The 20,319-nt window shown below is 44.9% G+C and overlaps 1 protein-coding gene across 4 annotated transcripts in view; it reads left to right on the forward strand.

Annotated features, from left to right (window-relative positions):
* The first annotated feature begins 4,189 nt into the window (after positions 1 to 4,189).
* LOC148479642 (protein kinase C delta type-like) overlaps positions 4,190 to 20,319 on the forward strand; it is a 56,163-nt gene continuing 40,033 nt past the window's right edge. The window contains exons 1-2 of one of the 4 annotated variants that reach the window (XM_088454481.1): positions 4,190 to 4,296; positions 16,690 to 16,787. The gene's annotated coding sequence lies outside the window, so the exon portion shown is untranslated. Of the gene's footprint in view, positions 4,297 to 11,508; positions 11,571 to 12,124; positions 12,181 to 16,689; positions 16,788 to 20,319 lie in introns of those variants that run through there. The other 3 variants (XM_088454483.1, XM_088454482.1, XM_088454484.1) reach the window with 3 other exon arrangements.

Genomic DNA, 20,319 nt, shown 5'->3' on the forward strand with positions numbered 1-20,319 from the left:
CTGGGACTTCAGCGTACTTGCGATTTACAGACCACACATGAGCGGCGACCATTGCAGGGGGGGGGTGTTTCCTCTGGAGCCCTCTCTCTGTAATGTTTCTGATGTTTAGCCTATAGGCTACAACAGCACAATGTCATCTTTAGATAGCATTAGATTGCGGGGGCAAAGCTAGTAAATCTGACGGCATTGCACCCCTCATAAAAACCTATAGTTGTTGCGGCTGCCATTGGAAATGTAGGGACTACTGCGGTCCCTCCATAATACATATGTGGGATACTAAATATTTGCAGTTATGACCTGAACGGGTGTTTTTGGGGTATATGCCGCAAATAGTTAATGATAAATGGGCCCCTATGTGAGAAGCAACTTCAAGCCCGGTCACCAGCACTCTGTCATTTACTGTTAAGGCCGGTACCCACTAGACGATGTCTACTGTATACCAACCTCGTTACCGACGGGACCCGGCGGGGTGCAAGCATCGGCAAGTGCGTGCACACTTGCCAATGCCGGCAGCATGGCCCTCGTTAATGATGTCGCTTGACGGACCTGCATGGGCGATGGTGCTGACGACATGCGGTAGCGCTCACTGTCAGTGACATAACGGGTACACTAGACGATATGCCCGATATGTTGTCCCATCCGACAACATATGGTCTTGTGCAGGGGTCAGGGAACTTTTTTACCTTTTACCCCAAAATATATTTAGATACGCCGACATTACCCTCTTGATTTGAAAGGAAGGAAATCATATAGTAGTGTCCCCCTATAATGCCCCTGTAGTAGTGCTCCCATAGTTATGCCCCTGTAGTAGTGCCCCCATATAATGCCCCTTTAGTAGCGCCCCCATATAATGCCCCTGTAGTAGTGTCCCCCTATAATGCCCCTGTAGTGCCGCTTGTACAAAAAAAAAAACATAATCCCCGCTCCTGCATCCGCCGCCGTCCTGTCCGCCGGCTGCTCCTCGGAACTATGGGAGAGACGTTATGACGTCTCTCCCATAGTGCGCATGGAGAGAGGCGGAAGCTGGAGTTCAGAAGAGAACTCCAGCCTCCGGATAATGTGGCGCTGGAGGAAAGGAGCCGGGCGCCCGCTGGTAATAACATCTCAGCGAGCGTCCGGCTTACAGCTTCCCTGCTCTATAGAATGATTCATATGCATGCCCGGCTGTCCGTCCATTACCCCCAGGAATTTAATTTTTACCCCATGTGGGGTAATTTACCCCTGTTCCCTGACCACTGGTCTAGTGTGTACCCGGCGTTAGAATGCAGCACTACCACAAGAAATGGAGAGCCAGCCAGCATCAGAGATTACAGCGAGCAGCCAGCTACCAGTTACTTTATTTGGAGGTGTTTGTTTAAATTGCCCATCTGACTATTATATTCTAAAAATATTGAGAATGCCACCAACCAAATAGGCTAACTATGGCATAAAATACAACGCCAACTGGGAAAAGGGAAATGTCCTGAAGGATATGGTCAGGCCAGTGGTTATGATGATACAAAAGCAGCTGTTCGTGCCCATTATACGGACCCTGCGCAGCGTACAAACACCGACAAACCATGTATAAATATATACAGTGGGTAATGTTCATCTCCAATTCACACAACTTTGTCTAACAAATAAATGAGCTTGAAAATTCCAGTATACCTTAAAAGCCAATTTGTGCTAAGAGAGAGAATTCTAAGACAGATTGTAGAAATCTTTATTGGTATTTATTTAATGATAAACAATTAACTTTGTGGTTTTCATTACTATAACGCCCCCATCCCCACCACAACCCTAAATTGGGCTTTTTTGGCTTGGTTTAGGCATGAATTTCACTTATCGGTTGCTTGTCTTTCATTTCAGAGTTGGTACCCTGAAGAGTGTGCAATGCCAGATGGGAGCGGGAAATTCAAAAGTGAACAGCGTTGCAGTGTTGAGGGTGTGAAATGCAACAGTGCAGTAGAGACCCCTAAAGCCAGGTACACACTTTTGTGATCACTCGGCATTCTCGGGTAAACGCTCCTGATGTGCCGACCTAAGCGAATAGGAGGTCTGCAGAGCAGTCCATGCATGTGAGGCTATTTCCACCAACGGGGCTAGAAGGTGACCAAGGAACAGCAGAGAAAGGACCATCACGGTGCCAGGTAAGGCTCAGGTTTCAGGTGGGGAAAGCTGCCAAGTCAATCTCCGCAGGAACAGCAGCCCTGCAAGGCGCCAGAAGAGAGAAGGGGCCATGGGTAAGAGGTGCAGTCGGTCCCTGTGGAGGGCCATCTTAATGTATGGGCACACTGGGCAACTGCCTAGGGCTCCATGATTCTAGTGCCTTTGAGGATAGTCAGGCTTGGCCGGGGGGCATCTACTGGTAGTGTGCAGCAGCTCACTCTGTGCATAGAGCAGCCAGCTGAGGCAGACAGAGAAAGATGCTCCCCAGCCCCTCTGATTGTGAATTACATACAATCAGAGCAGCCAGATCGCATTCTCTACCTGCCTCCCAGCCTGCAGCCACAAAGCCATATTCGGGGAGCATACTTTAATTACAACTGCAGTGTAGAGCGGGAACTGCACTGTGAGCTGGAGAAGAGGGAGGCGGAGCCCATAATCATCACTTTATATATTTTTTCTCTGTTCAAACATTTTGTTGAAAGTACCAATAGATTGAAAGGTGTAATTTTATTGACTGTTCACATTTTTATTCCTGTGAACGAGTGGGTAGGAGCCCCCAATGCAGTGCTTTGCCAAGGACTTACAATGCTGTTAAGACGGCCCTGTCCCCGGGGATGGTGCAGTGGAAATCCAGTGCAGGGCTTCGAGGAGAGTGGCCATGCCCATCTCAATTCACGGATAGCAATGCGGCACAAGTGGTATTGGGAGCAAAGTGCTGTGGTGCCTCCACTCCATTTGCCAGATACTGTATGCCTGCCCACTGACACCAGCGCTGCAGACCCCGACTCTGTAATAGCCCTTGGGTGCTCCCTCAAGGTCTGGAGTCAGCTCAGAGCTCCGGGGGTCCAATGTGCGATGACCACTGAGGAATAAGGATCTGACACAGCGAATGCTGAGTCCTGGGTCCTAACTCCACTGCACCCAGGTCTGTAGCTGCTGCTGTTATATAGGGGGGGGGAGACTGTGCTCAGGCGTCTGTGTGTTGGGTGAGGCTGCACTCGGGGGTGAGTCTGTGTGTGTTGTGGAGGCTGCACTCAGGGGTCTGTCTGTTTGGAGGGGAAGCTGGACTCGGGTCTGTCTGTGTGTTGGGAGGGGAAGCTGCACTCAGGGGTGTATCTGTGTGTTGGGAGGGGAAGCTGCACTCGGGGGTCTGTCTGTGTGTTTGGAGGGGAAGCTGCACTTGGGGGTCTGTCTGTGTGTTGGGAGGGGAAGCTGCACTCAGAGGTGTATCTGTGTGTTGGGAGGGGAAGCTGCACTCGGGGGTCTGTCTGTGTGTTGGGAGGGGAAGCTGCACTCGGGGGTCTGTCTATGTGTTGGGAGGGGAAGCTGCACTCGGGGGTCTGTCTGTGTGTTGGGAGGGGAAGCTGCACTCGGGGGTCTGTCTATGTGTTGGGAGGGGAAGCTGCACTCAGGGGTGTATCTGTGTGTTGGGAGGGGAAGCTGCACTCAGGGGTGTATCTGTGTGTTGGGAGGGTAATCTGTACACGGGTCCGTGTGTTGGAAGGAGAAGCTGAACTCAGGGGTTTTTTTTTTGCTTCTCACTGTCACCCTCTCCCCATCACCCAACACCTCTACTTATCACCAACTGCCTCTCCGTCACCTTCTCCCCATCACCCTCTGCCTCTCCCTTTCACCCTCTGCATCTCTCCATCACCTGGGCAGTCTCTGGATGGGGGCTGCTGGCAGTGCTGTACCACCTGTCACTGGGTGTTGTGCTCCCTCCCCTTTCCTGCATCTAGCAGCAGTATGTCTACTCAGTGCCACCATCAGGGGGGACTGCCGGGCCTGGAGTCCCGCCCGCTCCGCCTGTCCACTACTTCCCATCTGCCAAACTAACATTCACTGATAGGCTTGGCTGGGGGTCCGCAGCAGCCCGCGCCCACTGCTATGTCCTCTAACTATCTCTCCAATCGCCCGCCGCTGCTGCCGTGTATATGGCTAGCTGTGGGAGGCAGGCAGAGTGGATGCTCCCAGCCTGCTCTGTGCTGCTAGCCTATAACAATCGAGCAGCCGGGAGCATCTTCTCTGCCTGCCTCCCACAGCCAGCCATATACACGGCAGCAGCGGCGGGCGATTGGAGAGATAGTTAGAGGACATAGCAGTGGGCGCGGGCGGCTGTGGACCCCCAGTCGTGCCTGTCAGTGAGAGGTAAGGAGGGGATATAGTATTGTGCGCGGGCATCTGCCCGCTGGTAGGAGCGGACCCCCGGGGCCAAGCCTGTCAGTGATTGTAAATTTGGCAGGGGGGAAGTAGTGGGCGGTGGGGGGGTTTGCTGTGAGGCTCTGTGTAATGGGGGCTGAGGGGCCCTGCCTATTTGGTCTGTCCCGGGCCCCAAAATTTCTGATGGCGGCCCTGTGTGGACCCCTGGATAGCTGCCTTCCCTTCGTCTGTGCCCAGTGGTGCCCCTGCGGTGTCCATCCCTCTGATGCTGGAGGAGGAAGAGGGCACTGCTAGATGAGCATGGATTCTGTGTGCTGCTGTTCAGGGGCTTTCTGTGAGTAGTGGCCCCCTGTCCGTATATTGTGACACTGCTCCTGTATATATCTCCCCATGTCTTACTGTCCGTAATGACCTGATCTATATAGCACTGGTGGGTATTTGATGATCTGAAGATTATACAGGGTCTGTTTATCACTGCCTCTCCCTGTCACCCTCTGCCTCTCCATGTCACCAACTGCATCTCCTTGTCACCAACTGCCTTTCCCTGTCACCAACTGCCTCTCCCTATCACCCTCTGCCTCTCCCTGTCACCAACTGCCTCTCCCTGTCACCCTCTGCCTCTCCATGTCACCAACTGCATCTCCTTGTCACCAACTGCCTTTCCCTGTCACCAACTGCCTCTCCCTGTCACCCTCTGCCTCTCCCTATCACCCTCTGCCTCTCCCTGTCACCAACTGCCTCTCCCTGTCACCCACTGCCTCTCCCTGTCACCAACTGCCTTTCCCTGTCACCCTCTGACTCTCCCTGTCACCAACTGCCTCTCCTTGTCACCCTCTGCCTCTCTATGTCACCCACTACCTCTCCCTGTCACACACTGCCTCTCCCTGTCACCCTCTGCCTCTCCGTCACCCTCTGCCTCTCCCTGTCACCCTCTGCCTCTCCCTGTCACACACTGCCTCTCCCTGTCACCCTCTACATCTCCTTGTCACCAACTGCCTCTCCCTGTCACCCTCTGCCTCTCCCTGTAACCTTTTCATCACCCACTGCCTCACCATCACCCTCTCCCCATCACTCTGTGCCTCTCCTTGTCACCAACTGCCTCTCCCATCACTCTCTCCCCGTTACCCTCTGCCTCTCCCTGTCACCCTCTCCCCAAAACCCTCGACCTCTACTTCACTATCTCCCCATCACCCTCTGCCTCTCCTTGTCACCAACTGCCTCTCCCCATCACTCTTTCCCCGTCATCCTCTGCCTCTCCCTGTCACCCTCTCCCCAAAACCCTCCACCTCAACTTCACTATCTCCCCATTACCCTCTGCCTCTCCATCACTCTCTCCCTGTCACCCTCTGCCTCTCCGTCACATTTTCCTCATCACCCTCTCCCTCTCCTTGTCACTAACTGCCTCTCCCCATCACTCTCTCCCCGTTACCCTCTGCCTCTCCCTGTAACCCTCTTCTTCTCCTCATAACCATCTACCTCTCCCACCACCCTCTTCTTGTCACTCTCTGCCTCCTTGTTACACACTGCTGTGTAACATATTATGAATTTGGGGTGGGGCAGAGGAGGGGGGGGGGGCACAAAACCAGAGCCATAAGGAGGGCAGTGACATCGAAACAGGCCATGTTCTTCCACTGTCAGCACCACCATAAAATCCATATTGCTGGCGCCTGCTGCAATGCATGTTACACATCGCTAATGATGCGCCGGCTCCTTCACTCCACCCCTGGCTCCTGCAATATGTTGGGTGACACGCCATGACATCTCCCTCAGTGCTGTGCGACGAACTGGGGGACCACATTCAGCCGCCCATTGCTTCCCCCGGCTCACGGGTCCTGTCAGACAGTCTAGCAATGTTAGTGGAGGCTGTAATACTGATTGGTCTGATTCTGGTTACACATGATAAATAAACAACACATATTTTAAATGAATAACGCAGTGGGCACCGCTGTGTATTTATCATGTGTAACCAGGATAGAAAGTAAAACGGGAAGATTCTGCACAGGGTAGAATAGTATAAGAGACTCTCCAGGGTGCTTAGGATTGAAATACATTTTTTCCACATCAGATAAACCCCAGATGTAACAATTAACCACAGATTCTGGCAACATTAGTGTACGCTCAGAAGGAGGTGAATGATTAATTCCTCATGCAATAATATAAGTGTGGGGGACTACATAAACAATATGTTCTCCTTATATAATATATAAAGAATTAGATGTATAAGTGAATTAGTACTCTTATACAACAAACAATATTGATTACGAATAAGAATTCATGTCAGCAAGCACTATAGGGAGATATACACTGCATGTATGTGTCCAAAGACAAAGAGTGACAAACAAATAAAGATATGGGTCTGAAAACGGTATATATAATTATTTAAAAAAAACAAGCATGTATCACTAATATATAAATAATAGTTGTATTATTGGGTCTTCAGATATAATGTAAGAACTGTATGCTAATTTACAATAGGGACAGCCAACTTGCTACTAAATTAAAACTTCTGCATTATGGGCCTGATCCAGAGCCGGACGCAATTAGCGCTCGCTCGTTCAGAAAAAGGAGGTGGCTATTCAAATGATCCGTTCGCTCTTTGCGGTCTGTTGACGCCTCCATGTCTGAACGAGCGAACAAAACTTGCGGAAGTTTATTTGAAAAATACGCCCCCTGGCCGCTCGCATCATACGTCATGTCTGCTATTTATTAGATTAATCGAGTACATCGAACAGCGTATGAACTGCTCGCTATTCTTGGGGTTGGTTTTTCCTACCACAATCTTGCGAGCAGTTTTGACTATAAAACAACCAGGTGACGTGGTCAATGACGCTGCTGTTGTAATTATGCACACCCATAAAACGCCCGTTTTGACCTTTAAGCACGCCTGCGTTCTTAATTCCACTCCCCGTTTTCAAGCACCTTCTCCTGTTACCACCCATATACGCCTCCTCCTGTCACTCAAAATAGCAGGCACTCGCTATATAGCGAACAAACGATTTTCGGCCGCACTGACAGGTTCGCGCATGTGTATTATAAACCGTACGCATGCGCAGAAGTGCGAACATCGCTCGGAATGAGCGTACTGCCGCTTACGAGAGGCTCTGAATCAGGCCCTATATTTTCTATGAATAAAAATGAATTGAAGTAACAACAAATAGTTCGTATATGGAAGATCTGTATACCCAGCCATTATATTCCATAAGAACTTATATGCCCAAATAAATGAGGTAAATAGGACATATAATAGTCAAATTTAGGGTCTGCAATATATTTGACCCAACAAGAATACATAAGAACCTACATACGACTCAGTTTGGTCTACAAATTCATCTTCTCAGAGAACGGTCTGTGCATATATTTCAGTGGAAATATCTACATATGAATAAATAGGACGACGGATTAGGCTAAATTGTAGCTAAACTCTCACGGAACGACATAGTGCATAATATATTTGACCCTCTCTACTACCACTATACTATGAAGTACATTTGACTATGATTTTTCACCAGTGGAGTATGTACTAACAGGTTACTTTATGAGAATAAATACATCATTATAAATAACCTTTATTATTGAGTAGATATAATACAGCTACATTAAGCAGACCCTGGCATGACACACTTTAGTGATATCATCCCATTGCTCTCACTCTTGAGCACTTTGGAAGAATACACACAAATGTAAATGAATCACAACGGGACACAGATTGGGTTTTAATTGCACTTTATTTTTATTTTTTTTTCTATTTAGTCACATATTTTATGTCATAATATTTTTGTATATTTTCTCTAATATTTTGCTTGTCCATTTTGTACATTTTATTGACATGTAAATAAAAGTGAAGTTTTAAATATTGCTGATTTTTTTGTGCGCCACAGAACAACATTTTTTTTAGCTTTCAAATAGTATCCAGGAAAAATTATTCAGTGCTCCAACGTGTTTCGTTTTAAGGGGGCATAAATACTGTATATATAAATGTGAGAGTCATTCATAGTGTAAGTAAGTATGCTTACTGTCCCACTCTAATTTCCACTATAAATATCTCCATGTTAAGATACTTTTATCCGCTGATTAAGTCTAATTAAGAAATAATGTGTCTCGTTGTTTTATTTTGTCTCAAGTCCCCTTCAGACAAAGGGCCTGATATGGAGATGGACGCAGTGCCGATAGTTACATAGCTGAGCGATGTGTTGGTACTGCGTGTGCACAAGCTCTAGAAAACCCTTACTGCGCACGTGTGAACCAATGTGTGCGATAATGGTCACAATTGCGTTCGGTACAGCTAACACTTGAGAAGGGGTTTGGGATCCCTGGGCCTATCAAGGTGGAGACTGGGAGGTGGCCTAAAGTGATTGCAGTAAGGGTCAGTTTACTCTATCGCAAATGCACAGACCACAGAGCCTCAAAAAGGGCGCCTCACCGCTCGTACACCCCATCGCACAGTGGAGCACAAAGAGAAGGCTGAGATTAGCATTTGCATATTCCCTCAAACACCTTTGCAAGAGCGGCTTCTTTAGGAACCATCTCTAAATAAGGCCCTAAGACCAGCCCTCCTGCTGGATTTAGTGCATAAAGCTGCCCCAATGTAGGCACTCTGAAGAGCAATATCTCTATTCTATCATTAATGATACTCTGAGTCCTGCAACATGAAGTTTCCTTTGCCCATAGAAGTAAATTAATTGCCCGAGACCTAATACACAAAAGTAATTCAAGGTACATAAGATATCTCAATGCTAGTTTAAGTAGCATGGCAGAATACATTTTGTAAGTTGCGCTTTTCAATGCAGCAGCATTTTTGGAAACTAGTTTTAATGAAGCAATGATATTAAATAGGAAACCAGGCTTGGTTTCTATTTTTATATTATTGTCCCTGTAGATCCAGAGGACAACACTGCCAAAGACACAGTGGCTTGAAAAGTGTCGCTTTGTAAATTTACCCCAGCTAGTTACAGATCACCAATGGAGATAAATGGGAGAAATGATCACTACAAATGTCCTGGAGACTCCCTCGGTAGCTGGCAGTTCTCTCAGAAGGGCACTTACATTGCTGCAAAGTGGGCGGGGATATGAGAGAATTATGTAAATTGTGTTTTATAGCACCATCCAGCTTATTAAACAGTGAGTGGGCAGGGGCAGAAGAATTGGTTAAAAGAGATACCCAAGGGCCAATTATTGCGCCTGAAAAGAAACTGTAGTGATAATAAAGAATTAATTGAATTAAGTGAGAAAATTAATAAAAAGATTTTGTATACAAGAATACGCTGAGACAGATCTGGATAAAGTAATAAGAGAAGCTTCAAATATGAAAAGAGGGGACCTTTTAAACCAAATGAAAAACAAGAATAATATAAACTATGATTTTGCCTTTATCTCTACATATAGTGCCAATCATAAAAAATTGGAATCTATAGTCACGAAACACTGGTATATCTTGAAAATGGATCCAGTGTTAAAGATTTGATTCCCCCTGTTGCAAAATGTATATATAGAAGGGCACCAAACTTAAAAACTCATCTGGTGAAGAGTGCCCTGTACCTTTTGACCATAACTATCCAGTAAGAACAGAAGGTTTCCATATGTGCGGCACATTCCATTTTTGTAAATTAGTACAGAGTAAAATATCTAAATTTAAAAATGTTGTTGTTAAAAATAAACAATATCAAATAAAAATGTTATCACCTGCCACACCAGCAACGTCATCTATCTGGTGGAATATTTTGTTGGACTTTTCTATGTAGGCCGCACAATTCGAGGGCCCTGAAAACCAGCATTATGGAACACGCAAATAATATAAAAAAGGGCCTAGAAACCCATAACTTAGCACTGCACTTTAAAACCACACATGGATGCAACAACAAAAATATCAAGCAATTTCTAGGTATCCAGACAGTTAAAGCCACATGCAAAGATAGAGATGTACTGTAGAGAGTATGTTGGCAAAAGCCGAGATGTCCTGGATCTTTAGATTGGACACGATTACACCATATGGTCTTAATAAAGACTTTGCGTTGAAGTGGTTTTTATAATTAATTTTCCTCTACTTACCAACTTCTTTGGATTACAAATTAGTTGTATATATATTTTTTTGTATTTTAGGTGTTTTGTTTCGGTCATAAAGTAAAGTACCTATATTAGATCTGTGTTCATGTTGTATCACTGTATAAAACAGAAATTAATTAAAATTGTAATATCTTGATAAACATTCTTCTAGTATACAGTGAAAATAGGGAGGACTATTAGAAAATAAGAAAACGTCTACTGAGTTTTAAATATGTATATTACTTTCATTGTTTTAGCTATTAGGGGTAAATTTACTAAAGTGAGAGTTTTTAGAAATGAGTTTTAAAAGTGATGTTGCCCATAGCAACCAATCAGATTCTAGCTATTATCTTCTAAAAGGTGCTAGTTAAATGTGAAGTAGAATCTGATTGGTTGCTATGGGCAACATCACTTTTAAAACTCACTTCTAAAAACTCTCACTTTAGTAAATTTACCCCTTATTCTTATATATGCAAGATTGGAACACACATTATTTATTATTCATGTTTTTAATATTGCAGCATTTTTGCAGTTTCTTTCATACAAAGTGTATTTTTATGTTAAAAGGATGTTTACATTTGTTTATTTCCGGTGGGGCTCCAGTTTATGTGCTTGTCTCATTGTAAATACTCATGGGGCATATGTTTATTGTAACACCTAATACTAAGATTGATAGTTCCCTTTTGGATAGACAATACACCTCCTCCTTCCGGTTTCAGATGGAGTCCGCCACGTCACCTCCGGACTGGACCGAATGTGGCATCCGGTCTGGCGGTAACTGTGCAGGACATGTAAGTCTGCACAGTAGTATTAATATGTTCCAATTTAAGTCCCCCAGCTACTAGGGAAAGTAGGCCATTGGTTTCACGCACAATGTAAATACGCGGGCATTAAAGGAGAAGTCCGTGATGCCACTTCCGCCGGAGGCCCAAATTTGCACAATTATATATAAGTAAATCTGAAATTATATACATATTGTTAGTTCATCAATTAACTCTCTGGGTTTGAACTTCCGGATCACAGGAACCTTAAATAGCAGACCAGCAGCAGATAAGCCCATATCACCCTGAGGAAGAGTTTTCTAACTCGAAACGCGTTGCTTTTATCTAATGGATTTATTGAACCTACTGTGGACATCCCCAGCAGCTTTCTGCCTGAAGGGAGGAGGGAAGTAATCCGCATACTTCCCAATATACTCTCTACGTGGCACCTGGCTATACACGGTACGGTTCCATCCTTATTGCATACCAGGATTATTATGAAAACTATACCACTTGTCTGCATTTCACTGTTATTTTATGTGTAAACAACTCAAATGACTTGGTTTTTATTATGAACCTATGAGTATTACACTAATTATAAATAAACGTTGATTTATCCATACGTATTGCACTATATATCTCTCCTTTATCTCTTTGACATTGATACAACTTGGAATATTGTGACATGATACATCTATACCCTTACCTATAATAAGAGACTGTTTTCTACACTGATCGCTAACCCCACTGGTTATGCGCTGGGCTGAGGGGACTCACTGCACCCCCCTTGTCAGTGCGCTTCAAAACTTTTTTTTTTACCTAAGGGGGGCATGGCCACGCAGCCGGCAATGAGACCACACCCCTTTTTACCCGGGCCCAGCGCGGCTCTTGGTGGGACTGCCCCTATACTGATACAACCAAAAGTCATCAGCCTTATATTTCACTAGATTTACTTATAAGTGGAAACCACAATGGCCACCATAACCTCAATTATTGCCTTCTTCTGCCCAGCAGGGTGGTCCTGGGGACCTGTCTTCTGTTGTGTTATCGTGGTGAATTAGTTACCATGCAGGTAACATAAACTAATGTACATTTTGACCTATGTTCCATTTCTGCTGTTATAAATAGATTTAAAAAAAACAACAACTTAGGAACATGTACATGGGATCATACATTAAAAAAACAATAATGTGAAAATGAACAAGTAATAAAGCAAGCTTCAGTAGATTACTGCTTTAACTCCTTGATTTTGAAACAATGTATCTCTGTAGTAAACACACTGAATCTAGGTTTACATAAACATTCTGTCTCGAATACACATCAAGGTATCTTTTCCTCAAATGGGTAGGAAACAAGAAGATATAAAAAATAGCAACACTTACATAAGCATTCTGTCCCGTATTCATATCTAGGTTTCTTTCATCTTGTTTGTTGTTATCACAGTCAGAGACAGATCCAAATGTAGGGAAAAGCTAATTTATTCACATAATATTGCATAAAAAAAAACAAAAGGCCGTATAGAGAATGAATACATAAAAAAGTAAAGGTCCTGAAACTACCGGAGGTGTTAAAACTTGTGCAGAGACCGCAAACAACACTTGCGCTGTGAAGCTGCAGTCCTCTAAGGGAGCAAGGAAAGGTCCGTGTAAGTTGAAACTAATACATACGCGATCTGCTTGTCAGCTTGTTACACGTGGGTCCCAGCCAATGAGCGGCTGCTACATGTAAAGCGGCCTCCAATTGGCTGGCGGGCCATTGGAATTCCCGAGGAGGCCCATCACCTGTCATTCGCGAAGTATTGCTATGTGTGACTACACACAAAGCAATACTTGTACTGGGATGCTACGGAGAGTAGCGCGAGGATAGAGGTGACTATAGGATCTTCTTTTCTGGTATCTATGGGACAAGGGGACAGAATATCTGGCAGCAGGTAAGTATGTGTGAATGGGATAGGTAGGTGTCCAATAAAGTTATTCTATATACGGTGTGTGTTCTGTCTTTTTTTTTCTATTTTACAGTGAGGGTACAGGTGTCAGACGCCTGCTGGCACTTGTAGTTCCACAAGTGTCAAAGAGCAGGCATGTTGGCACCGTAGTTCCACTGTAAAATACAATAGTTTACAAATATTTAACACATTATTACCCCCATACCCACCTCTCCAAGGGTACGGGGAAGAGCCCCAGGCTTCAGGCCAAGCCTGTGGTGCTCGGGAGGGAGGAGGGAACCCTTCTTGTGGGGGCCCCTACCTCCCCTGAGATCCCCGGCTTGGCCTGACTGGCTTGGGGTGTGAATGCTTTGGCCATGGAAACCCAGTAATAGGATCTCCTGGCTGTGGCATTACACACCGGTCGGTTTGGGTCTGATGCTGGTTTTAAATATAAGGGGACCCCTACGCATTTTTTTTCCCACTGTATTTAAAACCAGGACTGGCCCTGCAGGCAGGTGCTGGTTCCTAAATTATGATGGAACCCTACACATTTTGTTCCCCATAATTTTCGGAACCAGGACTGGCTGACCAGTCCGGGGCTGGTTATGCTTTTGTGGGGACATGGACAGGATTGATCAAATACACCATCAAACAAAACAATCTTGTCAAAAGCGTGAGCTTGGTAAATACCCCATTTTAAAAGTGAAAAAACATCCGTTGAAAAATGGGACACGTTGGGACCAAAACGAATCTTAGTAAACTTACCACAGATTGTTTATATAAAGGGGCCAATCCATTAGCAGATCCTTTCAAAAGATGAAAGACAAAAGATTTATCTTTTGAAAATTCCTTGGGCTGCTGTGACAGATATCTGTCATGTGTTTTCAAACGACGAACAACGAACGATATTGCATGACATCATTCTGGGAGTGGATTTTTTTTTATGTTTCTATTTGCATTAAAATATCGTTTGTCGTTTACCACGACAGATATTTCTAATATCTGTCAACAATAAACAATAATTGACCAACATGTTGGAGAGACAAAAGACCAAATTTGTCGGCCGCGGGAGTGCGCATTTTGATCATTCAGAGCCTATCCATTAGCAGATAAATTGAACGACTGAGCGATAAATCGTCCATCGTTCAAATTTATCTGCTAATGCATAGGCCCCTTAAGTCTCATTTCAGTGTTTACTACAGAGATACATTGTTCCAAACTCAAGGAGTCTCGTGTTAAAGCAGTAATCTACTAAAGCTTGCTTTATTAAGCGCTGGTTTTTTCATATTATTGTTTTTTTAATGTATGTATCAGTGGGGTAATTTAGGGTTTGCCCAGCTTACTTTTGAATTAACTAGCTGCTGCATAGAGGGCGCAGGTTTAACCATCTATTTTATTATATACATGGGATCAGCTTGAAATAATGCAAAAATAATGTGAAAATTACATTGACTTCATCTTCAAAGTACACTAAATAAAAGTTTATCCATCCACAAATTTCTCTACCCATCATACACAGATGGTCACTGATAGTATATACAGTATGTTACAGTGTTTATGAGAGAGCAGCAAGCTGGTCACATCACATGACTCCATGGCCTGACATCATGCACCTGTAGTCATGGCAACAGTTGTTTACTTTCATAGTTGTGAGCGGCAGTTAGATCCAATTGGACGTCTCTGCAGAAGATGGAGCCCATTGGGAAGAAGCAGCAGCCAGCGCAGAAGACTGAGACCATGGCCGGAAGGAAGAGGAGCAGGAAGATTCACCATAGAGAGACAACACCAGAGCGAGTAAAGAAGGGACCAACTGAGCCGGAAAAGAAGAAGCCACGCCCTGAAGACCATCAAGGGAAGAGGAGCAGGAAGAGGAGCAGGAAGACTCACCATAGAGAGACAACACCAGAGCGAGCAAAGAAGGGACCAATGGAGCCAAAAAAGAAGAAGTCGCGCCCTGAAGACCATCAAGGGAATAGGAGCAGGAAGAGGAGCAGAAGGACTCACCATAGTAGAGAGACAACACCAGAGCGAGCAAAGAAGGGACCAATGGAGCCGGAAAAGAAGAAGTCGCGCCCTGAACATCATCAAGGGAAGAGGAGCGGGAAAAGAAAATGGAGAGAAGAGGAATCCCAGGTGGAGAAGAAGAAGAAAGCGGAGAGCAATGTGAAAGAATCACACAGAGATCAGCAGAGACCAGGTAGAGAGGGGAAGGAGGTTACATCAGGCAAAACACACATTAGTATGGGGCAGGTGTAGGGCCCCAGCAGTATCAGAGGGACACACAATGTAGTTTACGTACACCCAATTTACTTCATCATTTTACATTGGCAAAGTTTTATGTTGAAAATGTTCCTATATATAGAGGATTTCTATAGTTATTCACATAAAGAGAGTTACAAAGAAAAAAAGAGAAAATCTTTCCCTAAATTTAAATGAAATACAGTTTGGAGTGTAATTAGGTTAGTGCGGAGCATGTGTACACACACACGTACACACATACATGTACGTACACACAGGCCCCTAGATTATTTTATTTTGTATTTAAGAATGAAGTAAAGAGTAAAAAGGCTTATAAAGACAAAATTTGGGAGCACTGTGTACATTGAAAGTACATTCATGAGCTGAAGGTTACTGTTATCATCATCTTACTGTGTCCTTATATCCTGTTAAAAAATGGTAAATAAATATTGCGCACCGGATAAAGGGTGATTGCTAGAGGTGAGCCGCACTTTCAGGATGGGTGCCTTTCCTCCTGAGTTAAATACAAAAACCTAATCTACAATAATAGATCAACAAAGTAGCGCTCAGAACCTGGCCACACATACCCACGGAGGAAGGAACCGAACACCGCAGCTATCCAGTACCCAACTACACGGCGCCCGACGAGGAATCCAGACGCGGCAGTACCTGACGAGAGAAACCTGAAGGAGAGAGGACGCGAATACAACACGCCGGCAAGGGGAAGAGCGGACTCTGCCGAGTCTCTGAGAGGTGAGTCCACAGTGGAGGCAGGGATTACGACGGTCGGCACACAGCACCAAAGCCGTTTCTCCCCCTCCTACTGCATACCAGGTTGCAGGCCGGCGGGACGCACCGTAGACCACCTAGCACTGGCGGGGGGTCTGCGGACGTATTCCGTGGTCACACACGGGTTTGGACACACACCTCTGTATACTTAGGCAAGGGTCCGTACTACTTACCCCGGGAACACGCAAGCAACAATATCAGCTGTCTACATCTATCAGCAGCCTTATCCACACTCTAAGTGCGGGACACCGCACCAACACTGACATTATTCAAAAGATCTGCCATTTAACTGCGAGCTTCATGGTCTCCGGTTCCTGCTTCCTCATCAATTAACTTTTAACCCTAGTGTTTGCTTTTATCTTTTTTCTTTTTCTAATGGTCACACACCAAATTCTATTTATATTTAGCAATTTTTAGCCCTTGATTACCTATTTCGGAAATAAAGCTTTAAAATACTAGATTCTCTTTGTACCTATCAGCTTTTATTACACCTACAAACAACGCATCCTATTTTTCAACAGGTTCTGAGCGCTACTTTGTTGATCTATTATTGTAGATTAGGTTTTTGTTTGCTTATATCCTGTTAAACAACAAATGAATAATCTGTGCCGTATCTTACTACACCAGGACCAAGCAGCACCGCACCAGCCTGCCCCGGGGACGCCTCTCATTACACAAAGAGGTTCAACATCAGACGTGAGATCGGCCGGGGCAGCTATGGAGTAGTAAGTTTCATAACTTTATTATGTGTATCTATTCTATCTTAATGCATACTGTAGAAAAATAATTCTGTATATCATAAAATGGCAAAATGGTAATGTTCTCCCAATCAGAAACCACCTGATCCTTCTACTAATATGTGATTATTGGACGGTTATGCCTTTAGTTGTACCATAAACAATAGTGCTCTATGGGCCTGATTCACAGTTGGAAATATAGAAAGAAATAGCTAGTAACTGTGTACCTGGACAAACCATGGTGCAATGCAAGGGGTGCAAATAAATCATTTTCTTTTGTATGTGGGGTAAATATTAGCTGCTTTTGCATGTAGCCCACAAATTCTGGGCAGCTTTATTTTTACACTGCAATACTGATGTCAGCTTGGACACACCCCTCCCAAATCTAATGCCGGCCATACACGGTGCGATTTTATGTTGGTAAGATGTGTTGTACGATTTCCCTTGAAATTCTCCATACGATGTGGTCAAATGGTGTACGATTGATCGTTACGATCATACGATAAGATGCATACATGTGTATCATATTGTACACAGTAGTTCGTAATCTTACGGATTTGTCCAAGATATCAGTTACTTGCTCTTTCTTACTCTATTCCTAACTCTGAATCAGGTCCTATGGCCGGTAATCAATTAGCAACGAAAATGTGAAATTTTTGCATGTGGAAACTTATCTAACTTCGCCCTAATATGTCACTTTTCGCATGTATGTGCGCTCCCGTTTATCGGGCTATCCTATTGCACAAGCGGAAAAGACGCATTTTTGTAGAGAAAATGGGGAAATCAGCCTGTACCCCATAAAAAGATAAACTAATATAGGCTAACATTATAAATGACAGCTATACTGCTTTTACACCTAAATCCTGGGTCTGACTCGAGATTTGGAACACAGGAGCTGATTCAGACTTGCTCGCACCATGCGTATGCAAATTCAGCCAAGTGACAGCAAGGCAGGCGATCGAACGGCAAGGCATAAGCACGCCCACTATGTCTTGGCGTGCGATCACTTTAGTATGCAGACGCCCCCCAGCCGGTCTTAAGACGCCCACTTGTGGACGTCATCTCCAGGAAGTGCATGAAACCATCGGTACATCAGGTACCATCGGATGCGATCGCATCGCTTGAGGTTGACTACATCCTACCGCAAGTACTACAATCACTTCAGTGTGAAATACAACCAGGTGACGTGTACTATGATGCTGCCTCTTAATTATGCATGCCTCTGAAACGGTGTTTAAACACTCAGGCACGCCTGCGTTCAGGGCCGGATTAACGGGGGGGCATTGGGGGCACATACCCCCGGGTCCCCCTCAGAGAGGGCCCCCCGCTACCAGCCGCAGATCAGATCCAATTTATCCCTCCGGGCCGCCACCGCGTTTAACAGCACAGGTGAAACGGCAGCCAGGCCAGCCCAGTAGCAGCCGGCCATTCACTGTTTAAACACCATCCTGACAGCCCCCGCCGGCGCCGCAGAGCAGCACTGGGTTGCCAGGCAGGAGATGGACCAATGACAAACTACGTTGTTGCAGCCTGTGCAGTAACTGGCTGGCGTCGCGCGTAGACTGCAGGGAAGAAGAGGGCAGGACTTGAAAGGGAGGTGCGGACGCTGTGCAGCTACAGCCGCATATGGATGCACAGGGGTGCGTGCAGGTGGAAAATGCAGCAGTTCAGCTGTTGAGGACAAGACCGGCTGTCAGCATCTCATCATAAAAGAAAAAAAGTAAGAGACAGTGTTGAACAGTTTTTTTTTTAAACCAAATAAAAATGAATTAAATAAAGGCACTGGGTCCATTGGTTTTAAATGTGTGTGTGTGTGTGTGTGTGTGTGTGTATGTATATATATATATATATATATATATATTAATAAATATATATATATATATATATTTATTTTATGTATGTGTATATGTAAATTTGGAATTCCGGCACTCACTGGTATGATGCAATGTATTATGTATACTTGCCAAGTGTGTGAGTGTGTGTGTGTATATATAAATATATATATATATATGTATGTGTGTGTATGTATATATATATATATATATATATATATATAGGTATATACAGTATAGAGATATATATATATATTATTAACATGCAAATGGTCCTGCACTCCAGGCAATAAGGATATTCCTGACCGGTGCCCTCATAGCAGAAAAGCGGCATATACGGATATAGGGTGCGGCACTCGGTACAATAATCAAGCAGAGACACAGTAATAGCAATCAACTTGTCCAACACTGAAACGTTGATTTCTATTACCGTGTCTCTGCTTGATTATTGTACTAAGTGCCGCACCCTATCTCCGTATATATATAATATATATATATATATAATATTAAATATCTATATATAAGCAGGTGAAAATAACGCATTATGCATCCATCTAGCCAATGTTTCAGGACACTCCGGTCCTTTTGTCAAGGGAATATATAAATAATTAAAAAAAAATATATATATATATATACATACATACATATTCTATCTGAGAAGGGGATGTTGTCAGGAAGCAAACGGTGTAAATGGCAACCGCCAGCTTCCTGACTCTCTAATCCCGGCAAGGTACTAAAGGCAGGCGTCGAAAACTCGACGCCTGTAATTAGACCTACGCCAGAAGACCGACGCTCGGCATACCGAATAGCCACGGAGGGGGAGGGTTAGGTTAGGGGCTCCCGGGGGGGGGACTTAGTGTTAGGCACACCCCCAGGAGGGTTAGGTTTAGGCTATGGGAAGGGGGAGTTAGGATTAGGCACCCCCGAGGGGAGGTTAGGGTTAGGCACCCCCCCGAGAGACTTAGGTTTAGGCTGTGGAGAAGGGGGGGTTAGGGTTAGGCACTTGGGGGGGGGGGTTAGGGTTAGGCACTTGGGGGGGGTTAGGGTTAGGCTTAGGGGGTAAAATTAGGTTAGTTAATACTTACCATTTGTAACGATCGGGATCTTCACCCCTGCCGGGTTGCCGTTGTCGGGAATTGAACCATCGGCCATGCGGCCGGCGGTAATACCTACTATACCCCTGACAAGAGACCACCTGTGCAATGTCAGCCACTACACATTGTGAGTCTCGAACAACATTTCAATAATTGCGGTACTGCCGCAATTATTATCGATCCAACTCGCAGGGGATATTTTAATTTTTAATTAAAATATCCTCGCTATGTACAACGGGGAACTCGCAGGGACAGCGTTGCACTAACCGCTATTCCTGCGAGTTATATCCCCGGCATTTAGGGGAAATCTGTCAAAGAAGGGAAAAAGATTGGGCAGTGTCAGCTTCGGTAGCCGGCCGGGGGCTGCAGGGGAGAGATAGAAAGATCTCTCTCCTGCCCCTGGAGGCTTACAGTAGTTTACACCATCTGAGAATGGTGTAAACTACTGGTGCTAAACTCCGAAAAGTTTTGCTTTTTGGAGTTTAGTACATACGGAGCAGGTTGTAGTTCCCATTGATAATAATGGAGACTACGATCTGAAGCGCTAATTAGCACATTGCTGGAGATTTCTGTGAAATCTCCTGCATTGTGCTT

This window comes from Taudactylus pleione, unplaced genomic scaffold, assembly GCF_031769625.1.
Source record: "Taudactylus pleione unplaced genomic scaffold, aTauple2 ptg000619l, whole genome shotgun sequence".
Lineage (NCBI taxonomy): Eukaryota > Metazoa > Chordata > Amphibia > Anura > Myobatrachidae > Taudactylus > Taudactylus pleione.